Source organism: Atractosteus spatula, chromosome 27 (assembly GCF_055471065.1).
Source record: "Atractosteus spatula isolate fAtrSpa1 chromosome 27, fAtrSpa1.hap1, whole genome shotgun sequence".
NCBI lineage: Eukaryota > Metazoa > Chordata > Actinopteri > Semionotiformes > Lepisosteidae > Atractosteus > Atractosteus spatula.
Genome location: NC_142732.1, coordinates 3,663,268 through 3,678,027, shown reverse-complemented (window position 1 = coordinate 3,678,027; position 14,760 = coordinate 3,663,268). Strand labels below are relative to the sequence as shown.

The following is a 14,760-nucleotide window of genomic DNA, read 5'->3' as shown; positions in this document are numbered from 1 at the left end:
AAAACTAAAAAGATTAGGTTTCTGTGCACGTCAGTTTAGGACATTCCTGGAATCCCAGGTAGGTACTGGCTCACTCTCCTCTGGAGTTATCATACAACAGATGTATCTTTTTTGGGACATGTGAACACAATTGTATACAACATTTAAAATGTCTTACTAGTGCGCTGTACAGTTTTAACACTCAAATTCTACACTTAACTAAAATGTTGGTGTTCTGTTCCTTCCTCACAATGTCAAAATGACAATATAGACACCTAAATCTTGTTTTAGTTTCTTCAAGTTCAGTTTTCCAAATTTCAAAGTTCATCAAGTTTCCAATTCTACAGTTTATGGGTTTCTACTACCTGCAATCAGTACTCTGCACTTTTCTACCAATAAACATCATCTACCAAGCGTTAACCAAAAGCTTTAAGAATTGAAAAAAATAGCGATCCACCTTTCCCCAAATCACACTCCTGCCATATTTTAAAATGAATTGAATTCACTTATTTTAAACTGACAGACTGAAGAGTGCACATGTCCAATCCACTTAAAGCTTTACAGTGAAGCCATCAGCCACATTAAAAAAACATCTGACAAAAGCTTTGTTCCTTATTTTACAGAGACAGATGTGGAAATGTTTGGCAGATGACAAGGTTCCTTTTACCATCACTGAGGGAATCCCAGGAGCTCTGGGTTCACAAGAAACGCGTGCTTAATTATTTCCAGCAATCACAAAAATCCCTCCACATGACTCGAGTACAGATCCTATTTCACTGCTGGTTGACAACAAGGGGAATCTCTACAGACTTTAATGTTTCTCAGGAAAGTGTTCAGACACCTGGGATTTCATTATGAGCCCCTAGTGACTCCTGAAAATCCCTCGGAAACTTTCAATAGAGGTTTTATAGCATTTTATTCAAACTGTAAGTCAGCACAGAGTCAATGGAAAAGGAGTTTTATACATAACTTCAAAAGAAATGTCCAGACACCAAGACAGCTCACATTTGAGGTACTTGGCTGCTTAGAAGGGTAACTCCAGTTTACAATAATGACTTACGACCTCCGGGGAAAAGAGTATTGTTCAATACCCATGTGACAGTGTAAGACAATACTGGGTACAAAACGTACAGAACTAAGATCGATCTTTTGTTGACAAGCAAACTCTCTGCAAGAGCTAAACTACATTAAGAATTACGATAAACTATTCTAGTAACTCTAACGTCTGGCCGAGACCGCACAAATGTCTGAGCGCTGCTTCTCAGAAGAAAAAAATAGCTCATCAGTTTCTGCCTTGCTTCAATAATAGGGCAATGCACGGTATAATATATATTATATTGTCACTCAACAGACCACAAGGGGGATATGCAAAATCACCAAGTCCTGTAAAAGCTCTCCATTACTTTAAATGATCAAGAGACAGTAGGAACCATGTGCCATCTTATGGCTAAAGAAGCAATTCACATTCACATGAATCACTGATCATGTGACACCCACCAGAGGTGCACTGGGCATTTCTGCAGGGTGGGGCACTGCCTTCACAAAGCAGGAGATTTCCTTAGCAGACGTGGCAGAGATTGGGCTCACCAAAACTTCAAGCGTTGTTTTGAAAAAAAGAGATGCTATCCCATTGGCAAAAAGAAAAGGGCTTTCAGAATGCTACAGCACATGTACTCATTAGTCAGAGCAGTACAGGAGGGAATATACTCTACCTTTTTTTTTTAAGAGAGGGAGAGTCTATAGATCTGAAAATGTGAAAGCTTATCTTGATACTCCAACTATTTGTTTCAGTGAGGTGACAAACCATGTACCCGTTTTCGTAGTTAATCAAGGCACAATTAATTGGGACAAGATCATTTGAACACAACCAACGCAGTGCAACAGTTTAAAAGGGTCTGTTGCAGATTTTGTTTTGTTACAGATACAGTTACTGTATCTATTCATTTTCTAACTGCTCTGCCCAGTACAGATTTGATGTGCCAACAAGCACGAGGCACAAGGCAGGAGACACCCTGGACGGGACGCCAATCTCTCACAGGGCAGACACGAACACCCAGGCCAATGTTCCCAGACGCCAAGGAACCTACCAGCATGCGTTTGGACTGGGGGAGGAATCCCTGCCCCACACAGGGGCAGGACACACACGCGCCCCTGCAGGTAGCACTCCAGGAACTGCTCCACCCTCAAAGACCTACAATGTATCCCATTAACTCAAAAAAAAAGTTTCTTTGCTCGATCAATAAAATTGTTTAACATCCTTCATGTTAAGTAACGCATCATCCAAACATCTCAAAGTGACCTCAAGAAAGAAGTTGTTAAAGCTGTTCAGACCATATCGCAAACTCCTGCTCCCCATCACACCTGCTCCAACACATACAGCTGGCTACTTATAAACTGCTGAAATGAACTGGGTAATTGTCAGCAGATAGCAAGGTGCTGTTCTCTACAGGTGTCCGGCATGCTGCGACACTTGATTCATTTTTACATATTCAATGACCTAGACAAATTGACAGGCTTGGAAAAATATCAAAACTTCAGTGGGGCCCTATCCCAAGTGCAGACTGTTCTTGAACTGTTTCTTCGTAGTAAAACATTATTCCAACTCTCCACCGGGAAACAGTTCTGGAGGCAACAAGTGCAGAGTGGGGGGTGAGGAAATTCCAGGCACGTTTCGACAGTTTTAGTTTGTTATTGCTTTACACATAAAAATACTAGCAACACAAAACAAAGAAATACAGGATACGGAGGTCTGCTCGCGTATTTACTCCCCATTACCCGGAGGCAGTGGGAAACACCGGGTATCGCCTGCCTGTGTAAAGGCACCTCGAGTCAGGAGCTTGACAAACTGTGACCGTCCAGTCCTGGACCCGGAAGGCCGCTGTGTCTTGAAAGAGTTGAGAGAAGCTGTGAAACTTTTCCAGTTAAGCCAGTAACCAGCTGCTTTGGCTCCTAAACAGCGAAGCTGGAATTGAAACCCGCAGACACGCTGGCCCTCCAGTCTCCATTACACGATAACCATGTGTGCAGGAGATGCACAGATGTACAGCAAGCGGTCTAATAGGATGGAAGCAGATTTAAAGGAAAGGGAAACTGAAAACGGCTGAACTATTTAGCACGGGACTTGATGTGTCGATTAAAAGCATTTCATTTCCGCATAGTCAGCGTCGTTTTCGACGCTTTAAAATCGACTTGTGTATCATTTAATCATCTCCCAGAAGCGATCTTAGTTGCTTGTTTTTTTTTTTGGTCCAAAAGATTAACAGGTTACTAAACATTTCAGTGTACTGTAGGTGCATCACACACACTTTTTTTTCCTTCAGCCTGCACGGAAGAGATCTTATGAACTCGTCGCAACTGATCTTAAAACCCGTGCACCCCCCCACTGGGTCTTCTTTAAGAAGTTCTGTTATGATACCGATAAGGGTGGGCTTCCTAATCTCTGGTTTCCATTTTAAAACGCAAAAGCGGGACCGCCACCTCTTCTCTCAGGTTTCCCAGCTAGAACTGACGCTTCAGTCGCCCGCCGGACAGACTGAATCACACGCACTCTCTCTCGCCAAACATGAACTAAAGAAATGATCTCTGGTGCAGGTTTCTACACAACCCTGCTGTCCCACACCTTGTACAGCACAAACTGTCGTTCTGGCGGTAGAACCGTCACACACCGCAGGAAAAACCGAGGAACATGTATTTAGATAACCACACCTTTCAAACTAATCTATTCATAACTCAAGTGAAATTCCTAGCATATACGTCCATTACATTAATTACATTAAACTATAAACAGCGGCGACATCCCTCTGCCCAGCCTCTCATTTTCCAAGTCCCCCCCCACCACTCCACGCGTGTCCTGTCCCGCGGACAGTCCCAACTCTACCTGTAACGAGTGAACTTGCGCAGCGCCGGCAGCTTTTCTTTCTCGGTCGTAAGCTGCTCCCTTCGAGCCCAAACTCGGCGAAAGTCCCGATGACACAGTCCAGTACGTCCCAGGAGGACACGTACCCTTTACGACCGAGAACGTCGCCTGCAGTCTCCGGGTCTATCCAGCCTGAAACGTGTCCTGCAGGACCTGCTCTCTGGACGCGCACGGACGCTCCCCCGCCGGGCTGGAAAGCAACACGGCGTGTAGCTAAACTTTTTAAAAGGCGTGCTCTACGTGACTCGCTCTACCCCTGCCCTCCGCGGCAGCAGCCTGCGTTTCTCAATCAATCCGTCAAACGCAATCACACTCGGCGAACGACAGGCCGCTCTTCCTCCTCGCCGACGAGCACATTGCTCTCCGAGTTCACCCTCTGCTACTCCGTCCATTTAAACTGCACGGTCACCGCTCGTCAACCAGCTTCGTTAGCCAAAATAAAAAAATAATAATCAAACGCGAGAAACTGACAAGCGAAAGCGATTTCTTTAACGAGGCAAGGTTATGCCTCTTTTTTCAAAACGGACTCCTTTATGGGGGGGGGGGGGGACGTGTTTATTCTGAATATGCCCGGATCCTTAGTGGAGATAATTCATTCATACGTTAATTAAATCACTTTTCTATAGCAAACAAAAAAAAATAAGAGGCGTGTTATAGAAGTTAGAAAATTGTGCTTATTGAATTCAGAATTACTGGAAATCACGGTTCCCCAGTGCAGGTTAGTATCGGGCATGCGATCTCGATACAATATTATCACCGCTGGGCCAGGGCGTGATGTCTTTGGAAGACTGAAGCGTGACACGTGGTGAGGGGCGTGTCAATTCGAGACGACAGTTCTTTGCGACACGTGGTGCGGACATTGACAGAAAACCACGTTTCGTACTTTTTTTTTGCAGCAATAGCTTATCGATTGTAACTGTGAGCACGAATCTAACATTTTAGTATCCTGTGTGGAAAAAAAGGACGGAAATAGCTGCTGACAATAAAGCTAATAAATATTGATACAATGGGTTTCATAATTATCTTTATATAACGACATCCAAAGAGATGGCTGTTGTTATGTATTGACATTTTTCTCTAAATATTACACAAAAGGTATCCTGCGCGTACAGCTGTCGCACAAGACGATTCTCGCTTAAAGAATGAGAAAGTATTTAAAAGGGAAAAACGGGGAATAAACTTAATGTTTGAAAATAACAATTTTTCAAGTTTTACCCGCACTCCACAGTTGCGTTTCTACACACTACACGCATAACATTCAGTATAAGCTTAAAATTCTGATCGTCCAAATTTAATTTTCCTCAGAGAAAATGTTGGCCGAAAGAAGACAAAAGTGGCTTGTTCCGTTTGAAGTGCCAAACCAGATTACTAGGAAATCGTCCCCCTGAAGAATTTCTTAAACAATAGACCGTCCTGAGCAGCAAGGGAAATGACTAAAATTTCCTAAAAATTCCTGGCATCTGCGATGTTTCCTGTTCATTAAAAAAAACCCCGAAAAATGACCATAACCGAGCCGTTTTTTTCTTATTAAAAGCCCTTTAGATCTAACATTTATTATTCGTACTGTATGTACAGTCATGGAAAGGGAAGTTACCGAGAGCTGCGGCACCTGAAAGCACCTTTTTTAGGTACTCGCGTGCCTAAAGACATTCAGTTTTTTTACTCTTTCGTCGGTGACGCGGCTCCTGCCAGCTCGCAGGTCCAATTCATGATTTAGCACCTGTCTGTGTGTGTGTCCGTCTTCTGCTAGGTCTTCGGTTGCAGTAGTTTCTCCTCCATCTCCCACAAACACGCGGGGTAGGTTCACTACTAGTAATAATAAATATAAATTTTATATAGCGCCTTTAAAAGTAGCATCCCAAACGCATTAAAAGCGTTTTACAGAAGGTGTAAAAACAGTTATAAGGATAACAAATGACAAAGTGTGTAAATATAAGGAAGACAAGCGTTAGACGTTCAGCAGAAGTTGAACGGTACGGACACAGACACTGATAATGTAAAAGTTTTGAGTCTAGATTTATATGCACTCGGGGTAGGTGGCTCTGCTAGCATTCCAGAGCTTTGGGGCGCAGCAGGAGAAGGCCCTGTCACCCACAGAGTGCAAACGAGCTTGGGGGACATATAAAAGACCAGACAGAGTCAGCTGAATCAAGCTTGCAAGGTGGAGAGTAAACAGGTAGTTAATCAAATAAGCACTGAGGTGCCAAGCTCTGGAGAGCCTTACAGGTGAGCATGAGGATTCTTTAAAGTTGACTGGGAACCTGGTATTTGCCCACAGGCGGAGTGCTACAGCACACCTCATTTTGCATTGCAGACCTGTGGATTTCGTTTTTTACTGGTGAATAGTCCAAATAAACTAGCTTTAACTACAGAGTGAAAAGCACTCATCAATAACATTACTCCACCCACCACAAGGCTGATCAGCATTCCTGCAATAACATTTTGACGAATTACTTTACAACACTGCAAAAGATTAGTCTGCTATCATGCGCAGGACCTGATTAAGGTTTATCTTCAGGGTTAAAAGCATATTAAGCCAAACCTTGACCCATGGGCTACAAAGTGCAAGGTAAACGAATTGTACCTGTTGGTGTTTTATTCTTGGCCACAGGCTTCTTGCATCTTTGCAACACAAACCCATCATTAAGGACTGGAATTGTAATATACAATTGGCAAGTACGCTAAAGCTTTGATTTTATCAGGGCCTTAATCACAAAGAAAACTTACACCATAATAGAAACAGTTCCATTACCATAACCAAGACACAACGCAATCTGACAGAATTCTGTAACTTGTGTACTAACTAAAAATACTCTGCATCAGCACATAACACCTGCCCTCTGTAAACTGCCCTGGTGAAATCTAGAGTGGACTTTAAGGTTCAGTTCAGTTCTTTCAGGCTGTCAGTGTGGGGTTTTTAAGACCAGGGATATATCCGGTTGCTCTTCTCTGGACTGATTCCAGACTAGCAGTAATATTTTGTATCACAAATCCAATTGCATTATTAGTAATACTTTTTTAAATGTGTATTTAGGCCTATAATAATTGCTCCTATCATTAAAATTTGAAAGTTGATCATTAATATGCACTTCTGTCTTTCATCTCCATAACAACCATGGCGCAGCTGCAGGACAAACATCACAGAAACTAGCACAGTCCAATGCATGCAATTTTTTGGCTTGACATCCATCAGCTGCCACCACTACTGAAGCTAGTTCAGTGCCTCTTCTTCAGAAAAATATTATTTTGATTGGAAAAAATAAACACATGAAAATCTTTGGAAAGAACTGGATCTGAAAGCAGATTTCTGCACTTACATGACCAAGTGAAATGCCTATAATATAAAAATTGTAGGTGCTTAGGTGATTAAAATCTTTACCCGAAGATTGACCATCACACACTGGACACTACTCCTACTGTATATCCCCAGACAGGACTTTTTGTAGTTTCTTCCAAAGCTGTCATAAGTTAATGCTTAACCCAGTGGTATAAAATCAAGATACCTATTAAAAAGAATGGTCTGTTCCTTGCACAATCCCAAAAAAGAAGAAACCCATTTTCTGCCCTTTGTCATATAGCAGACAGGAGAGGCAACATTTCACCAAGCTGAGAAAAATTGCAATTGCACCGTAATTAAGAGTTTGGCAACAAATAACAACATCTGCATTCCCTTCTGTTTTGGAGTTCTTAGCCTGAGCCTGTTTTTTATAAATATTTTGCATTCCAAAGGGACCGTCTCGTTCTGTGAGCAGTTTCGTTTGCTGCCTCCGTCGTTGCCCAGTCCTTTCGAGATGGCTTGGCCGAATGTTGCTAGTTCAAGGTTTTCCTGCGCGGAAAACAGGGAGGTACAAAGCACAGAGCTTCGAGACCTGAGCCGGCTGTCCCGCTCTCCTACAGCTTGCACAAAACAAAACTCAGCCAGGGATTATTTTGAGCGCAAATGAGTTCCATTTGACTCATCACCGCTACTTCCCTATTCAGCGCTCATCCTCTGATCTGCAGCAAACTTAAGAAGAAAAACAAACAACATTTAAAAACGTATTGGCTGTTGACGGTGCAATCGAACTACAGGAATCACTTACCGACTCAGGAAACCTCGAACAGCAATATCAGCTGCTAAAGGCTATGCGCTGCTTTGGATATATGATTCAATGTAGCATTATTTCTCCCTCACAGCACGAGCTTCCTCAAACTCCTGGCCAGGTCTCGTTTAAAAATCTCTCAGTCCGTGACGTGAGCGCTGAAACCGTGCCAGGGTCTTTTGGCTGTATAACATTTGTCGGGGCACAACTACGGGGTTATATTTAATCCTATCACAGTTTATAAATAAAATCAACACGCAAAAAGGTGTTGCCAGTAACTTTCTACAGGAAGTCAACTCTGAAAACCAAGTTCAAGATTAAACTAAAGCGGATTTAACAACAATGCTGCCCGCAGATGGGTAAATCTATCCATCAAATCCCACATGGCAGTGGCGTCTTTGCACATCAGCTGAAATAAGAAGCAACAAACATCTTATCCCTAGAAGGCTGTCAAGAACCGTACATTTCACACTGAGAAAAAAAAGGGATTTCCTTTCATACAGAAGGCAAATAGGTGGGATACAGGGAGTGTGTACAACAGTCCTTTGGGCTTTTGATTTGTCTGCAATGCTTCAACCAGTGCAGCAATGCAAATATTTCAAACACATTTTAACTCATACACTCAGACAAATGATTGTTGTTTCATTCCAGGCCTGAATTTTGCAGCCACGCCTTGGAAGACTTAAGCAGGTAGCTGCATGTTAGACTTTTGTACAGCCACAAATATTTTGTAGGTCTACAGCCTGTCATGGGACGCTGTAGTGTATTCAGCAATTATCTTCACAAGTATGTACTTTAATAAATCTTTAGTCTGCTATACCCTGCACTTCACTTCAGCACCTGGATACCCAACTAAGATGCATGACAGACATTCTATAGAGAAAAGATTCTGTTTTCAAGCTCTGAAAGCCTTAAGCAGGCTCTGAATGAAATAGTCAACCTGATCTTTGAAAACGTGCTCAGTGGGCTCCTTTCAAAAGCTGGGAGATACTTATTACAAGGTGGCAGCGCGGTGATGCAGTGGTTAAAACTGCCTCCTCGCAGTGCTGGAGCCCTGGGCTCCAGGCCTGAGCTGCCGTGTGGAGTTTGTGTGTTGTCCCTGTGTCCGTGTGCGTTTCCTCTAGGTGGTCTGATTTCCTTGCAGTGTACAAAGGTGTACGGGTAGCTTATCTGGCTTCCCGAAAAAACTGACCCTAGTGGGAATTTTTACGTGTCTGTGTTTGTATCTGTGTGTACCCTGCGATGGACTGGTGTCCTGTCTAGAGTGTACTCTGCCTTGCACTCATTTCTTGCTGGGATAGGCTCTAGTTACTCTAGTTACCCTGAACTGAAGCAAAACTGGGCAGCAATGCTTCTTTGACAATCAGCAGTTTCTCTCAGTCCCAACTGTACCCACTTCAAAAACTACCAGACAAAAGCAGACTGAATGAAAACAATCACATCTGTACTGTATCTGTTGCTTGATACCCATCTTTTTGTTGCAACAGCATGAAACTCTGTATATCAATATGAGATTTAGAAAATACATTTGATACAAAAAAGTAGCAATCAAATCTAGCTTTTGATAAGAAAAATAAAACCTTTTCTTTAAAAAAGGGAAAGTAGACAGCAAGCAATAAATTCCAGAAAGTGATCTACAAGATCCTCCCTTCTAATGTATCCCCGGAACATGGAGTACAGCCGATCCAACTATAAAGGGTCAGTTTGTTCTCATAATACAAAAGTATTTCTGGTACGAAAGCAGAGAATGCAAGATCAAAATAAACTGGAGCCTACATCATTTTGGAGGCATTTTGGGGCATTTAAAGGGAATATCTCACCTCAAATGAAATAGAAGCTACTGTACGACTATGTCCTTCAGAATCTTTTCCTGTGTTAACAGCCTGTGTGGCCTGAATGCCACCAGTGTCAGAGGACAATCTGTTGTTTTTTCCATTGAAATCCCCCTTTCCCCCACAAAACCACAATGATTTTGATACAAAGTTAGAGAAGGGGATTTCTATAACATTGTAGGTCATGTAGCAATGATCGCCTTTGTTTCAGTTCCACATTCTCTTCCGTAACTATGAAAATCACACAAAAGCCTGTTTTTACGGAAGAGGGTATGTAACGAGGAATCAAACTTGAAAAGAGATAATTTTCCTCGGTGGTAGGATCACGAGATTGCTTGTGGCTTGGGCAGAAATGGCCCACGTTAATGTCCTCTGTCCAAATTCTGGCCATAAACTAGTCAAGATTTCAGTGAGGAAGCACAATCACTGAGCTTCAAAGGCTAATTACAATAATATCAGTTTAGAGCAGGGGTGTCCAGTCCAGTTCCTCGAGGGTTGGAGTATCTCCGGGTTTTCAGTCCAGCCAAGCTAAAGCAGATACACCAGAAACCCCTTTCATCTTAGGGAGCAGAAGCTTGTATACTGTATGTTCTTTCCCAATAATTGGCAACTTAAAATGAACCAAACTGTTGCCCAAAAGCAGCAGTAAAGATGTTGATCCTGTATCACATTCAATTTCAAACTGCTGGCAATCAGCAAAACCGTCTTGGACAGATCATCAGAGCATGTATCCAACACAAACCCTGCGGATACAGTCCTGCTTCATAAGGAGCTAAAGGTCACTTACAGGTAAAGAAGACTGGGACTAAAGATCTCACTACAAATTCTGTAGGAAACTACTTCTTTGGGTATCACCTCAGAATCTTTAAGGATATGCACCTACTCTTTTGAAAGAATAATAAAAATGTGTAAAGTATAAACACTTGTAAGTGTGCTTTCATATCACAATAGTGCTAATTAGGGGGTATTCATACTTGGAGTTGCTCTGTAAGGTCTCTCCAGATCTGTGAGTCACCCCTAATAGAAAATATACAACCACAAAAAGGAAAGTATGCCTGTGATAGGGAGAATAATACATCGGCATCTCCGATTGCCAAAGCTGACAAGAACAAACAAGTGTTCTGGCAGACAAAGCCGCATCAGCAACAGGTTTTTTCTTGGTACTGTGTCACTCTGCCGCTTCGCATCTAAAGGTTTGGGAGCAGTATAGCTAGGTCTTCTGATGGGATTCCCAGCTGCTGTAAGGACACATTTTTAAAGGGCTCAAATAATGCGTTATTTTAGAAAACAACTTTACCTTGGCAGCCTGGTTTTGCTCGGAGCCCGAAGTCCAGATTTACATACAGGTGCTTCGCCTGCACTTCCTCTGTAAAATCACCAGCTTGTTAAGGAGGAGGGCACCCCCTTTTTCCACTGCCAGCTGGGGAACAGAGGCATCGGCTTGAGACTTTCACTTCTCTCAGCGATTCTCTGCAAGTGGGAGTTTCGCTTCCTCACAGCGTCATTCACCAATGACTGCACCCACAATACGCAACCCCCTTCATTAAACCAATACAGAAATGAATATGTTCACTGTCAAATAGGATATCCATAGATTAGAAGGCCAAATCTATTTGTTCTTACACAGTTCTTAAGTTAAAAGACATGTTTGTACTGCATTGAACCTCAAATCCCACATGTCACACAGGCACACATCCACACACACAGGCACACAGACGGACGGGGAGAGAGAAGCGTGGGGTCAGAGCGCAGGGTCAGCCATTTATACGGCCCAATGGAGTAGGATTCCTCTGCCGGCCATGGGATTCGAACTGGCAACCTTCCAGCCACAGGCACAGATCCTTAGCCACAGTGCCACCGCTCCACCCAATAAAATAATATATAAAACCAGCTGTACATTATTGATCATAGATATTTGATTGACGTGATTTGCTTTTGTCATTGAGAAATCTAGACACCAGAAGCTCAAAGTTCTTTGTTCAAACTCTGGTAAAAAAATGGCTTTTATCTTTAGTCAGATATGGGAAACCCTACTGCAGCCAAAACAAATGTGTTAATGGGCAGAAGTAACAACTTCTCTCAGGATCGCGTTTTATGGATGCAATAAGCAATTGTGAGAAGGCTAGTCTTCCAGGCAAAACACAATTCTGAACTTTGACTCATTTGCAAATCTTTGAAGATCTGTTTGTTTTAACAGGGAGGGCGGAAGTTGTGGTGGCTAATCTTTGTCGCTAACTGCAAAAGCAGAGCAGCTGATTGGCAGGATTTTCTGCCACCTTCAGTTTTCACATGACAGCACAACCATGTCTGTTTCAGAGGGAAGATGGCATGCAGGCTACCTTTCAGCATGGCTGCACAGCACACTCATTTTGTTAAGCAAACAATGCCTGATAAAAACCCATTCATACAGTTTTAACTTGGATGCTATTATTTCACCCTCAAAAGGTTATTTCCCATTTCAATCTATGATACTGCATGCAAACAGCATTCCACTGTGCTTTATAAAATGCCTCAGTATCCATGTAGACTGTCTATTCTTATTTCTATGCAAATATTCATAAGTGTGCAGTGATATACTTTATCTGTACTATTTACATTTTGGAACCGCATAACTTTTGAGCTCCTAGACACAGTATTATAATGAAACCAGTTACATCAGCACTTCAGCTGCCTTTACAGAAACAATGTCAATGACATAGCATTTGATGTTTTTTTTTAATCTTGTGCTTAAGGAGAATTAAAACAATGCAACTCATGTTCAAAGTGTGCTATGAATGGTCAAATTGTCAACCATCAATCAACCAAGAAATGGAATTTCCTCATTAGAATTATTTCATACTAGGTCATTTTGTCACTTTCCATAACACCAACATTGCAAAGAGATTGCAAAGAGAGCAACTCTCATTTTTCTGTTTACAAATGTATCTCCAATGCACTATTTTCCAATTTAATTTAAACTGTGGCAAGACAACACTAACCACTTTCACCTTATGAAACCTGAAATCTTTATGAAAGTTGTCGTCATTCAAGAGACTCAAGAGCTACATTCATGAGGCTTCGGTAATATAGGTGCATTTCCCACACTCATAAAGGAATTTTACTCACTAAATCCCCTGGTACAAAAACACTGGCCCAGGCATTTGGTACCCCAGTGCAAAGTAAACATGTTTTTAAACCAGCACGCAAATTCTAAGAACACAGACTTCCACAAATCTGCTCCTTCAGTGTTTGACAACTGGAATAAACTGAAAAGTGACCATCATTAGTGAGATGCTTTGCCTACATCTCTGTTTTATCACTACTATTACTCAATTGCAGAAGGTGGTTCATTACCAGCCTTTAAAATGCATCCTGAAAGTGTTACTTCATAAAATGCTGACTTTTTCAAAAGCACAAGGTGACATGAAAAAACACAGACCAAAGAAGGCAAAAAGATTGTGAAAAGCTGTAAAAGAGTAAAAGAATGACCTAATCCTTCTGACTGTCTTGTGATCAAATTAAAAAAAGAAGCGCAAGAAACAGAGGCTTCTTCAAAAATGAGAAGCTGGAGCCCAGAAAGCAACATGCCTTCAGCTATTTGAAACCGGCCATTTTGCACGCACCTCAAACGCGTGTTTCTATGACAGCTCTAGCAGCTCCTCTGACAGCATGATAAAGGCCTCGTGTTGTCAAGGAAGACAGGCACTTGCAACACAATGATGGCAGGGAGGGATAAGACACACAAGCTTCCTCTAGTGTCTCCTGTCACCTCTGTGAGGCGGATGCGTTTTGAAAAAGCTGTGGGTCTGAGACGCTGCCAGCCTTAGCTCAAGGCCAGAAACATCAGCACACCTTGCTGCACAGCTTTTACTTCTGTGTCGAACTCAAGTGAAAGCTGTGTTCTCGCTCTGGCTAAAAAAAACACAAAACAGTGTACTTTTCAAGGCACCACGCTCTTGCTCATCACCTTGGGCAAGCCCCATAGTTCCGGGAAAGCTGCAGAAGATGCTGACGTGACCAACCACACGGGGAAGCCCGTTCTCCAGACCTGAGAGGTCTCCTTCCAGACCTGCCTCACCCAGGGCACGCCCCACTCACACGAGCGCGCACACAACTCAGATGAACAGTGGACACGTGCTTTTAAATGAAGACGACTCCCCGCAAGCAGATATTATTAGACAGGCATGATTGGAAACCTGATCAGGACCATCAATCACATATTTTTATTGCTGGCCCAGGAGACGGGCAAGCTGATACGCGGCTATGAATCTGTGAAGAAATCCTAGCATCATGCCTTGCAGCTATTCCAGTGCATAAATTGGCATTAGCTTATCAGCATATGTAGTGGTGGACAAAATAATACCAACGCTAGGACAGACCTATTCCACTCAACTGGCCTTATTTTCATGTAAGGGAGCATCTCCTTCCAAGGTGTGCATCAGCTAATGTATCATTGTATTTGCCCAGGCTTGTTGTATTAGGCCACTATATTTTCATACCTCAAAGAGCAGGCTGCAGCTGATTTAGCCGAGATGATTGTGACACTGTCAAGAGGTGAATCATCCAGTACAAACGAGCATCACAACAGAAGGGATTGGTGGGGGAAACGAGCAAAGTCCTAAAGCCATATTAATTAAAGTTTATAAATATTAAAACAATTAATCAGCAGAATGTTTGTGCTTTCGTGGAAGAATGTAATATGTCTGCTGGGAGTGTATTATTTAGGCTGAGTGGAGAGTTTTAAAACAGCAAAGAAGAGCCAGTTCAAGGAAAATGTTAAAGCAGTAACAAATAAATAGTTTTTTTTTTACATTGGCTATTAAAGCATACAGGTGGGATGCTCCATTGCTCTCCGTCTTCAACCACTCATTCATGACTATTGCCAAGGCTGTGTTCCTGTAATGTACTGTGACCCTGTGTCTGTAGCAGGTCCAACCCAAATCCTCTGGTTTATAAAGATCAGTTATTGGAG

At 42.4% G+C, this 14,760-nt stretch overlaps 1 protein-coding gene across 8 annotated transcripts in view; it reads right to left on the bottom strand.

The window, feature by feature from the left end:
- mtmr4 (myotubularin related protein 4) overlaps positions 1-14,760 on the bottom strand; it is a 68,732-nt gene that overhangs the window by 53,068 nt on the left and 904 nt on the right. For 3 of the 8 annotated variants that reach the window (XM_088906805.1, XM_088906813.1, XM_088906806.1), the window contains exon 1: positions 3,857-4,077. The exons of 2 other annotated variants lie outside the window; for them this stretch is intronic. The gene's annotated coding sequence lies outside the window, so the exon portion shown is untranslated. Of the gene's footprint in view, positions 1-3,856; positions 4,078-7,977; positions 8,055-11,106; positions 11,124-14,760 lie in introns of those variants that run through there. 3 more of the 8 variants (XM_088906809.1, XM_088906807.1, XM_088906810.1) reach the window with 3 other exon arrangements.